Source organism: Schistocerca americana, chromosome 1 (genome assembly GCF_021461395.2).
Source record: "Schistocerca americana isolate TAMUIC-IGC-003095 chromosome 1, iqSchAmer2.1, whole genome shotgun sequence".
NCBI classification, from domain to species: Eukaryota; Metazoa; Arthropoda; class Insecta; order Orthoptera; family Acrididae; genus Schistocerca; species Schistocerca americana.
The window spans coordinates 427,049,242-427,068,319 of record NC_060119.1 but is presented as its reverse complement, the minus strand read 5'-3'; positions in this window follow the sequence as shown (position 1 = coordinate 427,068,319).

Here is a 19,078-nt window from a genome sequence, read left to right as displayed (position 1 = left end):
TCACTCATAGTTACTGCATGCATTTCTCATCGTTGCGAAACCTCCATTTCGACTTATAACACAGAAGAAGTGGGAGCCTAGTATACCGACACAGTAGTAATAAAAAAAAATGATATTAGTAGTTCCAATGTATCATTGCCCAGTGGGACTCATTGCACTGCCATGCTTCGTGGCCAAACATTCTACAAGTTTCTCATGTTACAGGCACTGCCTTAGTAATGGTAATTCGTGCCCTGATAAACTACAATACTGGTGCCTATTCGGCTGTAGTACTCTTCCTTAGAGTTACCCCTGAACTGTGAAAGGTCTGCAGGTTCCTGTTGACTAAACAATGTCACTTTCAAGTTCAAATACGCACGTCCTTTCTACTCAACATGGTCCCATATAAAATAGAAAGAAGACAGGTCAATAAATGTTGATCACTCACTACACTGAATAATGGCAGGTGTCGATGACTGCTGATGTACATGTGTGGCTCCTCTACAGCATTAACAGCCGATGTCGGCACCTCGGCCACCCAACATGTAGGTCTGCAGGTTATTCTGGCGTCAATGCAGAGTGCCAGAACTACTTCTTGACACCGTATTTGTAGGAGTCCACTAGATGCGGCCTCCTAAGTGAGCGTAGGACAGACGAGCGAAGGTGCGATGGTGAAGTCTTGTGAAGCTTGAGGCTGCTAATGATGCATCGTTATATTAAGAGTCGTTTGTTAGTAAGTGGTTTCACAGTCGCACGATATTGCTCCCAGCAGTGCCTAGCAGTTGCTTTGCTGAGCCCACGTTGCACGAAGGTGCAGAATAGCACGTCAGCACCTGGCAAGGAAGTCTCCGGCACAGTCTGTGGCGTTGTTGGGGGTCAGTGCTGCGGCCCCACCGTAGGAGGTTTTGACGGCAAGCGGGTCACTATAGTCAGGCATGGATGTCGACGTCTGCCAGAGCGTCAGCGCTCTTGCTGAGTGAAGCTGAGCTTAGGCCTTCCCCAGAAATCTGCATGCCACTGTTGCTGGTCGCCAAAATGGGATGTAGGCAGAAGGTCCAACAGCGACACAAAGGACAGGCCAAGAGTCGGCCCCAGCTTACAGCCGATAAGACAGGACTTGTGCTTCCCAGGAGTGGCGGCACAGGCACCCGCTCCCAAACTGGGAAGTTCTCAGACTGGAAGATTGGTTCTTCATTCAAGGAAGATCAGCCTGGCCCTCATCTTTAGTCAGTCACCATTGTCAGCGGCAAGTGTGCGGTTCGCAGAGTTGAATTTTCCTTCACCGCCAGACAGCTGCAGAGTCGTAGCAGTGGACTACAAGATGGTGGCGACTGTAGGCATTTCACTGTATTCACCAAGACATCCTGCAACTACCTCAGCGATGTACGTGATGCAGATGGAATGGCGTACCTCTGAGAGTGAGTGGACAGAAGTCCAGGGTTTTATAGCAGTCGACGACGTGATTTTCCTCATACGGGTGACCGCATGTGCTCCCGCTTTTTGTCTGTCAGTTCTCTTGGCTGGCCTAATGCTTAACTACATGGCTTCAGAACGTCCCTGCATGCAAAATTTGTAGCCTGAAAAGCTTTGTGGGTCATGTCTAGGTACAGCTACTACCTGTAGCCTCTTTACAGAAGAATGTTGGTCTGCTCCTCACTGTTGTCTAAAAGCTGAATCATGTATTGCCTGGAGTCCTCTCTCGTTGGGAGCGCAACCGTTGCAAACCCAGTGAACGTGTTCCACTTTGATTCGTTCCAATCAGTTCCAACAAATTTTTATTTCTACTCTTGCTGTGAAATCCCTGTTAGGCTACTGACGACTATGCCCGTCTGGACAACATTACGCTAATTGTTGTCTGCATCCAGGCAAATAGGTAAACACTGATTTTGGAGACTAAAGAAATCGTTTTACCAGCATTGTGGCAATCAACTCTCACAGAATACAGGCAAACGAATTCGTCACCTACCTTACATCAGACGTGAAGGAAACCCACAGTGTATCACCACAGAGGAGCACGAGCAACTGTAGCCAAGAAAATGACTGTGACAACAAAATAAGCCTCTTTGAATAGTTTGAAATGTTCGTCACTAGTCTACAACAATCTCAAGAGAATAAAACGAAGTGACCACTTCACACATCCTGGCCATTATAGCCGTCGTTACCCTGCTATTAAATGCCACTATCCCAGATGTAGGGAAGCAGAGCAACGTTCACCCTACGAATATAATGCAGAAAGCGGTTGAGATGGAGAACTTTCTGTGAGTAGTGGTGCGCCGAGGCATTATACAACGTGAGGTCATGGACACCTTCCCACTCCCTCCCAAAAAACTGGCCCATATTTACATCAATGTCAGTGCATCCAAGCACATCCATGAATTTAAAGCAAGGGTACATAATGCATGGAAAGTGGAGTGGGAAGAAACATGATGGAGTAGTTGCTATGAGAAGTATATTGCATAACTTGATGACTCTTTCCGCCACATACTACAAAGGTCATAGCTCATTGACTGTAGAACAGCAAACGATATCTAACGTCCATAATAAATACGTCATGTACGCAAACATCCCACATTGTAGGCATGTAAATCTGAGTTTTTTCCATGATGTGTCGTCTACACGTCGAAAGGTCTCAATGGCTGTGTTGTCTAGTCCTTTACAAAGAAACAATGCTCAATTACTTGATTAACAATATTTGGTCTCATGGATTAATGTAGGATACAAAATCAGTAATCCAGTGGCCACCTTCATGGGCTGACTGACTGAATACTTAACCTTAATACGAAAATTTTTATTACAATATTGATTTTTTGCTGCCTTCTGGATCCTCAGATATACTGTCTAGATAAAGGTGGAGGAGAATTAATTTGAATATCAGCCGAAAAATTAATTTAAGAAATGCATAAGATGGTGTAAACCAGTAAAGAATGGAGTAGTTGTGTACAGATCGGAGATGCAGGCACGCCAGCGCAGAAGGATACCTTTTTTTCCACTTGGAATCACCATCCTGGCGCTATTAGAGAGCGACCAACACAAGCGCCAGGTAGTGTCCATCTAGTCTCAGACCAAAAAGCCGCAGGGAAGGTCAGCACGGCCCCTCCTGCAAAGCTAGCCACAGGAACTACTTTTTCCCACAGCGGGCACTTCACTGTGTCTTCTCAGAGGCAAAAAAACCTCAGAGAGCCGCTCTTTGGTTCCCTATTCGATTCCAGATTTCAGATGGAGCCCTTTCAAGACACATGTTCACGTTGGTGGTGTTAAATCGTTAGTGCAGCAGTTGCCACGATCTTTAGTTAACATGAACTGGTTTCCATTACTTTGGAATCAGTCATGTATAAAATTTTATTGGTAGAAACTGGCTTGAAGCACGAAAATATGTCGTTAATACGCCTAATTGCTTTGTGAGTTATCTATACATTACTCACCAATGCCCTTTTTATTCGAATCTCATATCCCTCATGTCAAACAACAATATATCCAGTATGTTTCTCAAGATGTTTTGCCACGACTCACTTGTTAGGACTCTCTAGGGCCTGGACGAAAATTTATTTGTTGTTAGATTGTGTTTCTCTTCTAACTTTTAATTCCTGTGGAGTATTAGATATTCGAGGAATAATTCGGAATCGTGGCTTGAAGTCATCATATATCGTAAAAAGCTACCTTGCATTCAAATGTGTTTTATATAGTATATACATATTTATTCCACTGATTAATAGTTGGTATGTTGCGTGTCTGTGGCCCTCCTCCTCTTCTTATTTTCTGGCAGGAAAAACCTGCTGTGTCTCCTGCTCCGGTGTAGAAGATCTAGAAGACCTGAGAGTAAAATATCTTTTATCTGGTGATAGAGATGTAGTAACAGGTACGACAAGTAGTTCAATTAATAACTCTTGCCAATACCTCTCATCGATTTCGCACACTCTGTAGGCTGTATGAATTCTCTAACTAGATACTGCGAGTCACGACAAGAGATGATTTAAATCGCATCTGCTTTACATGTGAATTTCGTTGCGATCATAAGCTAGTCAATAAACACTTTCCAACTGAATAGTTACTGAATCAGAAAATGATAAGACGTATAACTTTTAGACACTGCAGCTTATTCATATAATAAGCAGCTACTATGTGCTCAGTGTGTAATAAAATAATTTGTTTCAATCGTGGGCTGTACTAGTTCGGTGTTTCATGTCAAGCCCTTCAAAATAGAAAACTTCTGAAATAAAGCACTTGTCAGTCACACACATCCTTTTCCATTTTGAAAATAAGACAATGCTTTATGCACGTTCCAATGTAATTACTTTTAATGATGATGAGGTCCCATACTCCTTGATAGAGCGTAGGTGGCGATGCGGGAGACCCGCACAGCCGTACTAGGCAAGATCCTAGCGGCGGTGGTTTTCCATTGCCTTCCTCCGACCGTATGGTGATGAATGATGAGGAGGACGACCCAGCAACACCCACTCATCTCGAGGCAGGTGAAAATCCCTGACCCCGCAGGAAATCGAACACGGGACTCCGTGCTCGGGAAGCGAGAACGCTACCGCGAGATTACGAGCATTACTCTCAAGTCACCCTCTAAATTATTTAGTGTTCATTCCAGTTTAAAGATGTGATCAACGAAAAATACAGGTAAATTAGTCGTGTCAGTTTGGTACTGCCTACTGAATGAAAACTTAAACCAGAGAACGTGCAATTAATGAAAGTGATCTTTGAACTCGCCCATCACATCGCAGCCCACTTTAACGCGATAGCACGTCTCCGCACTTTTCAAAACAACTACACCTACATGTACATACAGTACAGGCCATTAACATTGCTACACCAAGAAGAAATGCAGATGATAAACGGGTATTCATTGGACAAATATATTATACTAGAACTGACATGTGATTACATTTTCACGCAATTTGGGTGCAGAGATCCTGAGAAATCAGTACCCAGAACAACCACCTCTGGCCGTAATAACGGCCTTGATATGCCTGTGCATTGAGTCAAACAGAGCTTGGATGGCGTGTGCAGGTACAGCTGCCCATGCAGTTTCAATACGATACCACAGTTCCTCGAGAGTAGTGACTGGCGTATTGTGACGAGCCAGTTGCTCGGCTACCATTGACCAGATGTTTTCAATTGGTGAGAGATCTGGAGAATGTGCTGGCCAAGGCAGCAGTCGAACAGTTTTTGTATCCAGAAAGGCCCGTACAGGACCTGCAACATGCGGTCGTGCATTATCCTGCTGAAATATAGGATTTCCAGCCTTAATTTGTCTTATCTTTATGGCCCTTATACGACATTTAAGTTGGGCACAGTAAGACTGATTGGTCAGTTTCAGCTGCCGGTTCACCGACTCTTCTCAAAAGTGTTTTGCAAAAAGAACGTAATTGTGCAGGGATTTCCATTAGAGTTCACAAATCAATCTCTGTAATACTCGCACGTTGATCGAATATAGCGTTAACAAACTTCGCAGCACAACTCAATTCGTTCGATGTCTTTCCATTGATCTCGCCTGGTGGGAATTCCAAACACTCGAACAATACACAAAGACGGTCACACTAGTATTATGTACGGGGGTCTCCTGTCTAGATGAGCTACATTCCTTCTGAACTGACTATGCAAATGTAGACGAGATGTGGCTCAAATTCAAAGATATAGTAGCAACAGCAATTGAGAGATTCATACCTCATAAATTGGTAAGAGATGGAACTGATCCCCCGTGGTACGCAAAACAGGTCCGAACGCTGTTGCAGAGGCAACGGAAAAAGCATGCGAAGTTCAGAAGAACGCGAAATCCCGAAGATTGGCTAAAATTTACAGACGCGCGAAATTTGGCACGGACTTCAATGCGAGATGCCTTTAATAGGTTCCACAACGAAACATTGTCTCGAAATTTGGTAGAAAATCCGAAGAAATTCTGGTCGTATGTAAAGTACACAAGCGGCAAGACGCAGTCAATACCTTCGCTGCGCAGTGCCGATGGTACTGTTACCGACGACTGTGCCGCTAAAGCGGAGTTATTGAACGCAGTTTTCCGAAATTCCTTCACCAAGGAAGACGAATGGAATATTCCAGAATTTGAAACACAAACAGCTGCTAGCATAAGTTTCTTAGAAGTAGATACCTCAGGGGTTGCGAAGCAACTCAAATCGCGGGATACGGGCAAGTCTTCAGGTCCAGATTGTATCCCGATTAGGCTCCTTTCAGACTATGCTGATACAATAGCTCCCTCCTTAGCACTCATATACATCCGCTCGCCCACCGATAGATCTGTACCTACAGATTGGAAAATTGCGCAGGTCGCACCAGTGTTTAAGAAGGGTAGTATGAGTAATCCATATAACTACAGACCTATATCATTGATGTCGGTTTGCAGTAGGGTTTTGCAGCATATACTGTATTCAAACATTATGAATCACCTCGAAGGTAACGATCTATTGATACGTAATCAGCATGGTTTCAGAAAACATCGTTCTTGTGCAACGCAGCTAGCTCTTTATTCGCACGAAGTATTGGCTGCTATCGACAGGGGATCTCAAGTTGATTCCGTATTTCTAGATTTCCGGAAAGCTTTTGACACCGTTCCTCACAAGCGACTTCTAATCAAGCTGAGGGCCTACGGGGTATCGTCTCAGTTGTGCGACTGGATTCGTGATTTACTGTCAGGAAGGTCGCAGTTCGTAGTAATAGACGGCAAATCATCGAGTAAAACTGTAGTGATATGAGGTGTTCCCCAGGGAAGCGTTCTGGGACCTCTGCTGTTCCTGATCTATATAAATGACCTGGGTGACAATCTGAGCAGTTCTCTTAGGTTGTTCGCAGATGATGCTGTAATTTACCGTCTAGTAAGGTCATCCGAAGACCAGTATCAGTTGCAAAGCGATTTAGAAAAGATTGCTGTATGGTGTGGCAGGTGGCAGTTGACGCTAAATAACGAAAAGTGTGAGGTGATCCACATGAGTTCCAAAAGAAATCCGTTGGAATTCGATTACTCGATAAATAGTACAATTCTCAAGGCTGTCAATTCAACTAAGTACCTGGGTGATAAAATTACGAACAACTTCAGTTGGAAAGACCACATAGATAATATTGTGGGGAAGGCGAGCCAAAGGTTGCGTTTCATTGGCAGGACACTTAGAAGATGCAACAAGTCCACTAAAGAGATAGCTTACACTACACTCGTTCGTCCTCTGTTAGAATATTGCTGCGCGGTGTGGGATCCTTACCAGGTGGGATTGACGGAGGACATCGAAAGGGTGCGAGAAAGGGAAGCTCGTTTTGTATTATCACGCAATAGGGGAGAGAGTGTGGCAGATATGATACGCGAATTGGGATGGAAGTCATTACAGCACAGACGTTTTTCGTCGCGGGGAGATTCATTTACGAAATTTCAGTCATCAACTTTCTCTTCCGAAAGCGAAAACATTTTGTTGAGCCCAACCTACATAGGTAGGAATGATCATCAAAATAAAATAAGAGAAATCAGAGCTCGAACAGAAAGGTTTAGGTGTTCGTTTTTCCCGCGCGCTGTTGGGGATTGGAATGGTAGAGAGATAGTATGATTGTGGTTCGATGAACCCTCTGCCAAGCACTTAAATGTGAATTGCAGAGTAGTCATGTAGATGTAAATGTAGATTTTCCTAAATTTCTGCCAGTAAACCGGAGTCTCCTTTACCGACCTGAACTGCTCGTTCATTTCTTATTATTGTGCGACGTTACTCCCAGATATTTAATCGACGTGACAGTCTCAAGCTGCACACCACTAACACTGTATTCGAACATTACGGGATTATTTCTCTCAGTCTTTAACTTACACTAACTTGCATTAACTGTAAGGTTTCATCCAGATGTCAGTCAGTCGAGTACGTTTATAGACAAATCAGTTGAGTTTAATGCAGTGGCACTTAATGTCGATGATTAAGAACGTAGAAAGGAGCCTGATCAGATCGTCGTGCTGGTGCAGGTCCCTGCTGGCCAAGCTGGACTGGCTGGAACGCGAGTGCCAGTCGGTGATCGCAGACCTGCAGCAGCACGCTTCGCCGCGGCTCATCTCCAGTGTGCACAGCTACAGTGATGAACTCGGGAACCTAGGGGCCTGCCGTTCCTGTCGCTGAACCCGTACCGCCTCTCTCCGAGCGTCAAAATCATCCGAGACATCAGCTGCACCCGAAACTACCACTTCAGAACACAATTCTCGTAATGCATTGACTGATTTGGAACTTTACTTCCATTATAAATTGATAATTACTGTCCACACTAAATGCCCAGATCATATAAAACAGGTAGGAGGCTAAAATTCTCATGTTATTACGAGTAAATAGTTTAGTGCACGGGAATGTATTTTAAAAACAACTAAATAGTTCAAGTGCACACGACATTGTGGAAACTGCATTATAATTAAAAAATCAGATAAGCTACTGAGCTGCAAATGCTGGTACTGCAAATATATGAAAACCGATGTATTGGCACACTGATCATGTCAGTTTGGTTCACGACTAAATAAAGTCTGTACATTTAATACAGTTATGTGGGATGTATCAGTTCACAAGATTCCTGGGTAGGTTGTGCGGTGAAATAATTGTTAAGAAAAAAGTTCGATACGTTGCGTCGTTTCCGAGATAAATAACATTGAAGTTAGCCAATCACGCCGTTGTGAGCGCAGATTCAAACAGCTGACTAGAAACGGTGTCGCCAGACATAATCTTCGTTTGGTTTCCTAAACCTGAGCAATAGAGCGATACAAAAATTGGACGTGGGACAGTAGTAAGGATCGAACCCGAGCCATAGACGGGACCTTCTTGTGTGCTACATCTACGTTACGAGAACAACTGTCCCTTGAATTTGCACGAGCAACAGCCTTGTTGGCCGGCCTGGGTGGCCGAGCGGTTCTAGGCGCTACAGTCTAGAACCACGTGACCGCTACGGTCGCAGGTTCGAATCCTGCCTCGGGCATGGATGTGTGTGATGTCCTTAGGTTAGTTAGGTTTAAGTAGTTCTAAGTTCTAGGGGACTGATGACCTCAGATGTTAAGTCCCATAGTGCTCAGAGTCATTTTAACCAATTCAACCAGCCTGGTTGGCTACCTCAGTGCTAAGTTACTCGCAAAGGGCACCACTTACCGAATTTTTTTCTTAACAATTATTTCCCTGCACTACCTACTCTATAAACCCTTACAAACGTTTCAGACTGTTGCTGACCATCCTGTACTTACTCACTCTGTCTTTGAGCCATACTTTTTGGACTGGCAATTTTATTCTTTCCAGCTCTGTAAAATACATGGAGGCCACTAACTTGGTGTTTTGTATAGCATGTTGGGGTGAATCGATTGAAAAACAAAAAGCTTCCGTGCTATGTCGGAAATTAATAATTCTGAAAATATCAAAATACAATGAAGAATAGCTAGAAACGTAATTGGTGAGTCTGTGAAGGAATACGATGGTATAGTAATGGAAGATGGAAGCTACTTATCAGCTCGTCCTTGACACTTCGTGAATGAAAAACTCGGTACTGTCTTCACAAAAAAAGTCATTGCAGTGTATTTGAGAACTAGTACCACAAAGTTTAAACCAATTTCATGTTAACCTTTTTTTCCAAGATGATCAGGAAAATATTTACCCCCTTAAATAAAGTCATGTGTGATTGATAACGTTATAAGCAATATATTTAAAACATCTTCCCATGATATAGTGGTTGTACTCAGTCGTACGTCTAATGTGTCTCTTTCACAAAAGGTTTTCCAGAGAGACTGAAATATACACTTTCCTTATTCCTCCATAAGAAAAGCATTAGGACTGATTTCTATGAACTCGTCTTACTATTGTTTCTCAACAGTTTTAGGAAAGACACTGTATAAGGCTGGAGGGACATATCTGGAACTGGCTCAATCAGCCATAATTTGGACTCCAGAGGGGCCTGTCCACTGAACATGCCATTATCGGCCTTGTATTAAAATATCTGGTTGGTAGAATGTCTCTAGCTGAAATATTACGTGATCTAAGGGTTTTAACGGCTCATATCACGAAATGTCTTCGATAATTTGAGATTAATGATTTTGAATACACAATCAGTCAATGGTTTACTTGTTACTTAATTGAGAGGAAGCAAAAGATTGTTAGACTACTAAAGCAGTTTTTGTGAGTGTGAGTTCAAGTTACTACTGAAGTTCCCCACGCTTCAGCACTATATATCGCAACAATAGAAGTAACAGAAAATGAGACATTCAGAAATATTATTCATTTGTTTTCGCTAAATGACTTCTCACTTCCTTTGGAAAAACACAATTTATTCAATTTGTGGTGCACGGTAGGATACATCAGGATAAAATTAGAGTACATAGGACATAATATATTACGTAGAGCTGATCCTTCAAAACAACGGGGGGTAAATATACATCAGAAACCCAAATAACGTTTTTAAATATCTTCTCAAAGTCTTGAGTTCAGGTACGTTTTCTCTGGGTGTGATCACTGCGTAGGCGTCAATAGCATCAGGGTCGTGCGTATTTCCACTCACTGTTGTCATACAAAATAATTTTCTTTGGCAGATCCACTCTTTGACATAAAGTACTCAATGCACTTGCCATAATGATGGTATCTGGCGTCCATCTTCGAAACTAATGTATGCAGCTGAATGAGAAAGCTGTGTTCATTCAAGCCTTGCAGTACATATACTATCTTATGAATTTCTTGTGAACAACTAGCCTCAATTGGAATTGTAACATTTATAAAAAAGAGACTTCTAGTTTCCAGTACCTTACTGTTGCACAGAAAGAAGCACGGTAGGCAGTCGTAAAAAATAATTGTCCAACCTCATTTCTGAAGTAATGGTGCTAGCAGACAAACAAGCCAGTTTTTACAACAAACAGAAATCATTCTACTTCTGCTCCATGAGTTGATTTCTGTATATTAAAAGAGGTGTGTGGTATGTTAAAAATTGTTACGTTTTGTTGTAGATCAAGATTTAAATAAAATCAGTTATGTAAATACTTACTCCGTTTTCCGTGACCAGGCGAGAACATGAAAGGTCCCTTCCTCCAAAATTCTGCATCGTTAATGGCAATGACACTACACAAAAAGAGATCTTCCTCTGTGTAGACGAACTCCATCCGTGGACACATGAGCAAATGTTCATTCGTTTGTGTTTCTCCACATTCACAATTGTCATTTTTAGAGTAACCCCACTTAACCATGTTTACTTTGCATTTGTCGACTCCGTACTTAATCTTTTTAGTGCTCTCAGTAGTTATGTAAATGATCAGCATGTACCAATATTTCCAATGAGACTAAGTGTCAGATATAGAAACTTGTGACATATGTTACTTGAAACATACGTATACCTACAAAGGGTCTTGAATAACGTCAGACTGTAGGAATGACCGCTCGAACTGTACGTAATTTAATGTTCATACTCTTACCTGACACAATGGATCCCGTGATGGAGGGGCTGCCACGAACTTCAGGGCTCACTAAGTCTTAGCGCATTAGCGAAAGCGCTACTGAGAGGTTACCTGTACTTTAATCTGCAATCACTTGTGGCCGTAACTCTAAGTTGTTGTTGCAGGATCCAAATAACATCAATTATAATAAATTGAATGACTATTGAATAAAGTACGTGATATAATAATAGGTTTCGTTAATTAAGGACAAACACAAAATTCGGGTTGCAACAAGCAGGTTACACGATTGCTGAAGATGATGTCTCTCAATCTTGCATGTAAGACCGAACAAGGTTCCACTAGTACAGAATTAAACCTGAAAAAACTACGAACTATGACACGTAATTCTAAATGTGTAGGCAAACAAAGGGAACAAGTGCCATAACTTCTCTTGTCATGTGATGACAAAAGGACATTAATTCGGACGCGTAATGAGTGAATAACTGATTCTGATTTGTTTTAGAGCAGTCAGTAGTTAGTTTCCCGCTATAGGCTCGAGTTCTGTTTTTCACCGGAGACATCTTAATGAACTCCACGTTGACTACCCTGGAAGTTAATTATATCATCCAAACCGTCACTCGAGGCCACGCAGAGCGCAGCGTCTTTACTATGGCTCAATATGCGGTTGCGGTAGCAGAAGTCGTACTGAAATTGCGAACGGCGCCCGCGGTTGCCCAACATACAGAAGTCGCTTGCTAATTATGTCCGCCACCGCACGCCGTCGGCGCGGTCGGATGAAGTGGGAAGTTTTCCCCACCGAAAACGGCTAGCTATGGCCTTAAACTTCATGAACTGAAGCTCACCGAAAACTCTTGTCATGTAAAGAAAGGCCCGAATATGAAGAGTTCGTGCGTAGTGTTACCTTTTAATAAACGGAATCGAAGATGTTCACCAGACGGATCGAATAAATTAAATATTTTGGGCCAGAAGCACTTAGGTGACTAACGGACCTAATGAGCAGCTAAATCAACACGATGGAGATCCCCAGGCTCTGGCAAAAAACAAGAGTGGTAGCCCTAGAGAGAATGGTGCTCAATGTACTATCCAAAGCTGTAGAGAAGGTCCTAAGGCCTGAAAAATCCGGTTTTAGGACAGCAAGTTCATGCACTGGGCAAATTTTGAAGATGGATTTGAAATAAAGCGGGTGACTGATGTGGATTTTATTGGTCTGAGAGTAGCCTATGAAACTATTAACCACAGTATACTGATATATACGGTTTACCACCGAGCGAGGTGGCGCAGTGGTTAGCACACTGGACTCGCATTCGGGAGGACGACGGTTCAATCCCGCGTCCGGCCATCCTGATTTAGGTTTTCCATGATTTCCCTAAATCGCTCCAGGCAAATGCCGGGATGGTTCCTCTGAAAGGGCACGGTCGACTTCCTTCCCTTATCCGACGAGACCGATGACCTCGCATTTGGTCTCTTCCCACAAACAACCCAACCCAACCCTCCTATACTGTTTACCAGGTGATCAAGGATTTTGCATTTTCAATATTTATGCAGTGTGTGCTACAAAACAGGTGGTTCTACACTGAACACCCAAAACATTATGACCTCTCCTTACCACGACCATGGATGTCGCCTGGTGGCGTTACCGGCACGTGACCCGGTAACAAAAGTATGTAAGCGAAGCAGAGAGGATGGGTGATCACTCTAGCGAAGATGTGGGCTGCAAGTGGGGAAATCTACTGAGATAACTGAGATAAGCGACTCTGACAAAGTCAAATTATTATTACGCCGAGCCTGTGAACGAGTATCTCGAAAATGGCGAAACTGGTCGAACGTTCACCGACTATTGTCGTGAGCATCTACGGAAAGTAGTAAAAGAACAGTAGAACTACTACTACGCGCTATGTGGTTAGACGTCCAGAACTCCTCACAGAACTTGGGGTTCGGAGGCTTGTCTCCGCTGTAAAGTAGGGTAGGTGTTGATTTGTGGTATCTCTGCCGAAAGAGCACAACGCTGGGGCACGCTCATGTGTTTCGGAGCAGACTGTTCACGGTACACTGTTGAACATGGAATTCCACAGCAGAAGACCCCTACCTGTTCCCATGGAGACCCAACGACATCGTCAGTTACGACTGCGGTGGGCATGGGACCCCCGGGATTCGACCATAGATCATTGGAAACGTGTCTGCTCTTCGGATGAATCATGTTTCTTGCTACACCAGCTCTACTTACGTCTCCACAAACGCCATCGTCGAGAATGCCATCATCGAAGTGAACGGCGGCTCCAAACATGCCCCACGCCAAGAGCGCAGTCTAGTGGGAGGAGTATTATGTTACGGAAAACATTCTCCTGCGCTTGCATGGGACCTGTGGTAGTAATTGAAGACATTTCAACTGCGATCCAATCGCATCCCTTCATGCTTGATGTCTTCCCAGGCGGTGACGTCATCTTCCAGCAATATAACTGTCCTTGTCTCGGAGCCAGAATCGTACTACAGTAGTATGAAGAGCATGACAGTGAAATCAGGTCGCTTTCTTTGCCACTAAATTCGCGTTATGTGAATACGGTGGAACACTTCTGGACCACTATTGAGCGCTGTCACCATGTACATAAATCAGTGGCACTTTATTTACGGGAATTATATCACTTGTGTATAGACATCTGATGCCACATATCTCCACAAACCTACCAATAAATTGTAGACTCGATGGTACGCAGAATCGGTGCTGTGTTGCGTTCCAAAGGTGGACCAACAAGCTGTTAAGAAGGCGGCTGTAATGTTTTGGTTCGTCTGTGTGCGTTACCATGCAGAGAAAAAAATAGTCGATAGAGAAACCAAAAAACGGTCTTGATTAGGGCAGTTCCGATGCCGTTCAATAGATACACCAACGGTCAGCCAGTGCGTGCAGCTTTGAATTCTGGGAGATTACTATCCCAAAACAAGCTGTACCTAACCCAACAAAGACGCAGATTTGTAGTTTCCATCTGAGGAATAAGGAAGTGTTAAGAAAACTAAATGTGAGTTGGAAAGCAGAAGAGCTAGAGCACTGCTACAGTCTCAAATAATTAGACGTGAAGTTGGACGAAAGTCTGTCACTTAAACTGCACTGTTTCGATACAAAGCAAAAGTTCAGGGCTGGGACTAATATTATTCGTAAACTGAACAACACAGATTGGGGAGCTGATCAAAGGTGCTTCGAATAACAGCCGTTGCACTCAGTTCGTGGGCAGGTGAGTATACCTTGCCTGTGTGAAAGAATTCGGCCCATGTGGAACACACTGAAGTGGCCATAATGAGTCATCCTGCATCATATCGGGATGGCTGAGGCCCACGCCTACAGAGATGGTTTACCCTCCCATAGGGGTAGCTCCTCCCACTATCGGCGGCAAGTAGATGCCGAGGTTGAGAGGAAGAAACAGACGAGAGATAATTGTCACACGGTCCTCGGGCACCTACAACAGCAGAGGCGTCTTCGTTCAAGTCAATGAACGTCATCGTCGAAGAGAGGATATTTCAGCTATGGAAGGAGATAACACCAAATCCTATTCTGGAGCTAAATGAAGACCTTGCAGCAGGAAGTAACGAATCCTTTCCATCCTTGAAGGCTCTTAACATGCTGAGGGCTAGGGTCTCAAATTGCAAGCATAGTTTTGCCCGATGTGGCTACTTCGGTGGGGAACCATTGTGTGACTGTGGCAAAGTCCAAACGCACGACCACCTAGTGGCATGCCCAAACCTCAACATAAGCTGGACCCTGCCAGACATACAGCTAGCTAATGACAACGCCATTTGTGTAGCAGATTACAGGGCAAAACAATTTTAAACCTTAAATTCTGTTACGATTGACTTATACTAGATTTTAATGTATGGTGTTATGGACCGGAAAATAAATAAACAACCAGCCGGAGGCTGCATATGATGCCTCTAAAAAGGAAGCTCTGGCTCTCCTCATAGCGTCGGAGCGTTACCGCTCCGTCTCCCGTGCTTAGGCAGACGGCAAACGTGGTTGCCACCAAGATCTCCATAATACCTGTAATATTTGATCTTCCACCAGTAGAACTACCGTAGAACGGCCAACCAGACACGATATTACAGGAGGGCACATTTCCGCCCAAAATTTTCTCTTGTCCTTTTACACACGCAGATGCAATCATATATTACCTCCCACTCAAGAATGCGAGCTACAACAGAACGTGTACCTCTAAGTGGCGTCCTGTTTCCAAGAGGCTGGGAATGATTCTGTCTCGGACGTAGAGTTCCGTTCCAGCATTCTTCGTTCATAAAATGTATTGTGAGACTGCGCTCGCAGGCGCCAGGCCGCCGGCCGTACCGCATTTAGAACCCTCATGTGTTTTATTTCTTCCAGCTTTCTGTTGTGCTCTATCTCCAAACACAGGCGTTTAGGAGCGGCGATCGGACCCAATGATGAGGTCCTCGCAGACAGCGAAAACAGACCGTAACTCTCTCTCTCCACAGAGCTACCTGGATGGCCTTCGGCCCGCCCTAGCTGTCAGCTCATACAAGAAGTGCTCTTAATGATGTTCCATTTATTCCAGCCTAACATAAGAACAGAACTATTGCCGTGTTCCCAGGAATTCATGCACCTCAATAAATTCGAAAAGTTAAGGGGAAAAGAAGGGTTGGTTCAAATGGCTCTGAGCACTACGGGACTTAACATCTGAGGTCATCAGTCCTCTAGAACTTAGAACTATTTAAACCTAACTAACCTAAGGACATCACACACATCCAAGCCCAAGGAAGGATTCGAACCTGCGACCGTAGCGGTCGCGCGGTTCCAGACTGAAGCGCCTAGAACCGCTCGGCCACAACGGCCGGCGGAAAAGGAGGGTACACTAAGTTAATAACCCACTACTTGAATCTCTTAAACACTCATTGCGGCATGCAATAAACTATTTCATATCAAAATTACAACGGAAAACGCTGAATTCGAATTATATGGGAAGAGGAGGTCTCAATGGACCAGCGTCTCACAAGATGTTGAGTGATTAGTGTGACAGCGTTATCACCACCTGACAGAGTTTGAAAGGGGGCTGTATGTATCTGTATGTATCTGTTCGTCCAGGTGGTGGAATCGTACGATACCCAGATTTGTAGGGCAGTGAGGTATGACAGCTGCCCGATATTGGACCGTATAGGAACATGAAAACACACACCCTCGTCGTCAAGGCTACTTTCGACAATGTCCAACCCCTACAACGGCGGATCGCCGTATTGTGCACTAACTACATTGCAGCCCTTTGACACCTGCGCCTGTCATCCAAAAACAAGTGATGGACTCCCCACAACGTTCTGCGTCATTTCGCACCATTGGTCTGAGATTAACAGCAACTGGATTAGGGAATTAGGGAATTACCCTTCAGTGCATAGACTGCCGTTAACACCACAGCAGAAACGCTGTGTTTGGAGTGGTGCAGTGACCGCGAGCGTGGACTGCTGACGAATGTCGTCACATTGTGTTCAACGGTAAATCGCGGTGCTGCACTACCCCGGACCAGCATGACAGCGACATAGCGACGGATCCTTTTCTTCCAGTTTTTTGAACCTTAGAGCCAATGAACGTCACCGTCGAAGAGAGGAGATTTAAGCTATGGAAGGAGACAACACCAAATCCTGTTCTGGAGCTAAATGAAGACCTTGCGGCAGGAAGTAACGAATTCTTTCCGACCTGGACGGCTCTTAACGTGCTGAGGAGTAGGGTCTCAATTTGCAAGCATAGTTTTCCTGTTCGGCTTGCCCTAAATGGAAATTTCTACCTGCCCGTAACAGACAAATCGCAAAAGCTAGGGAAACTCTTCAAAATCTGAAAGGAGCGAGTGTACGACCTCCGCCACTATTTTCAACGCTCTTAAAGGATATTGTAAACGAATAAGATAACAAAGAAAGCAAACAGTACATGAACACTTATTTCAAATGTCACATACTGAAATATATCCCAAAAACAACTGCATTTCTTTCATCTTATATTCTGGTCACGGCTTCTTCATATGAAATGCACCTTACAAATTCTAATTTGCCAATTATGTAAACCTACTTTCTGTTATAGGGAAGCTTGTCTGTTTCCGGTTTTTGAACCCGGTTTGATAATGTGGCTATTTTTTTGTAGAGTTAATTGTTTTTGAGGTATCAGTTTGCTCATGCTTCATGATTTCCGCAATTGGGTGAAGAGACTAAGACGAAGCATTGAAGCGGGAATGAAAGCTTTCACAAACGTTAGTCATTCTCCATAAGGAAATACAATCTGATGCCGAAACGTGAGGAGGGAATAGCTCATTTTCATCGTCATCTATGTAATTTTCAGTTACATAATCGGCAAGTTTGACGAGTTGTAGATGTTGTGGCTGTATCCTGATGACGTCAGCCAAAACATCAGGAGCATCTTGAGGATTTAACACTAGGTGGACCGCAGAGCCATATTGGCCCAATGCTTGTTTATTGCTTATGTGGTCAAATTGTGACAGAGAATACTATGTTACCTACATGTGTGCTTTTTACCGATTTTTATTCACATATATTTGTGTTGAGTATCAATTATACTTACGTAAATTACTTGTCTTTTAATTAACTTTTATCTACTCAATAAATGTTATTCTTGTTTGGATATGAATATGTACATAGTGAACAGAATCTCATATACATCCAGTATTAATAAAATAAATACTTAACACATATACTTTAAATGCAATTATTATATACATATGCTCTGCACCATAGATTGCAGCTGTTTGTTGCTGCACTTGCCATACCACACTCGTCTTCTCTTCTCACATTTGCCAGCTACTTCTTTCTCATAACCTGAACAAACTGTAGCAGTCTGGTTTCATTTTCACGAGATACAAATTTTACACTCCTCTCTCTTTGTTTCCATCTGTGGTTCATTGTTTCATTCTAGTTTCGGCATGAACTTGATTTGGCTCTTTATTTCTTGCTTATTCGAGGCACACTGCCACGGGCTGGTAGATCTGAAACTATTCAGTACTGAGGAAATTGGATAGTTTTTTTTATTTCGTTCTTCTCAGTTGCGTTGGCATGAAATTCTGCTGCAGTGGTTGCCGGTTTCGGGCTGACACGTCCATTGTCAAACCACACTCCTTACTATTAACCATAATTAATCATACAATATGGTGCCAAATGGCAGGAACAGCCTCTGTACGGCAAAGTATACTGTGGGCAAAAAGTACCCTCATTGATCGTGGCGTGCCGGTATATGTCTGTTGCAATTGACACGACAGCTGTGTTTTGCTGCTATAAGCTGCGCTCGAAGCTCTTGCACAAATCAGAAATATACCTCCACGTTCTTAGCCGCTTACCAGTCTCTTCCTTACACAAGACGTAGGAATTCATTGTTGCGAAATTAAGAATATTGTAGAATACATGCATTGGCCAGCGTCTTGTGTAAGCTTTTGTGGAGTGCATTCTTACCATTTGAGCCACAACGTCGACCACAAATTTTGTTTTGTTGCAAAATTGCACTGTTTTAGGAGTCTTCTTCTGACTTTGAGACTGAAGTGTACTCAACAATAAAACATTATTATTTGTTTTCCCCTAATAATCCGTTAGCGTTGAGCAATCGTCCTTTTTATACACAATAGTCGACTTGAGTGGTTGATTTCTGGTCTTTGCTTTAGGACGCATCACCAATCGATTGCGGTTTAAACTATCTACTAAGGTGGAGGATGCTGCCCTCAGTCGGTTTGCAAGGCTTTG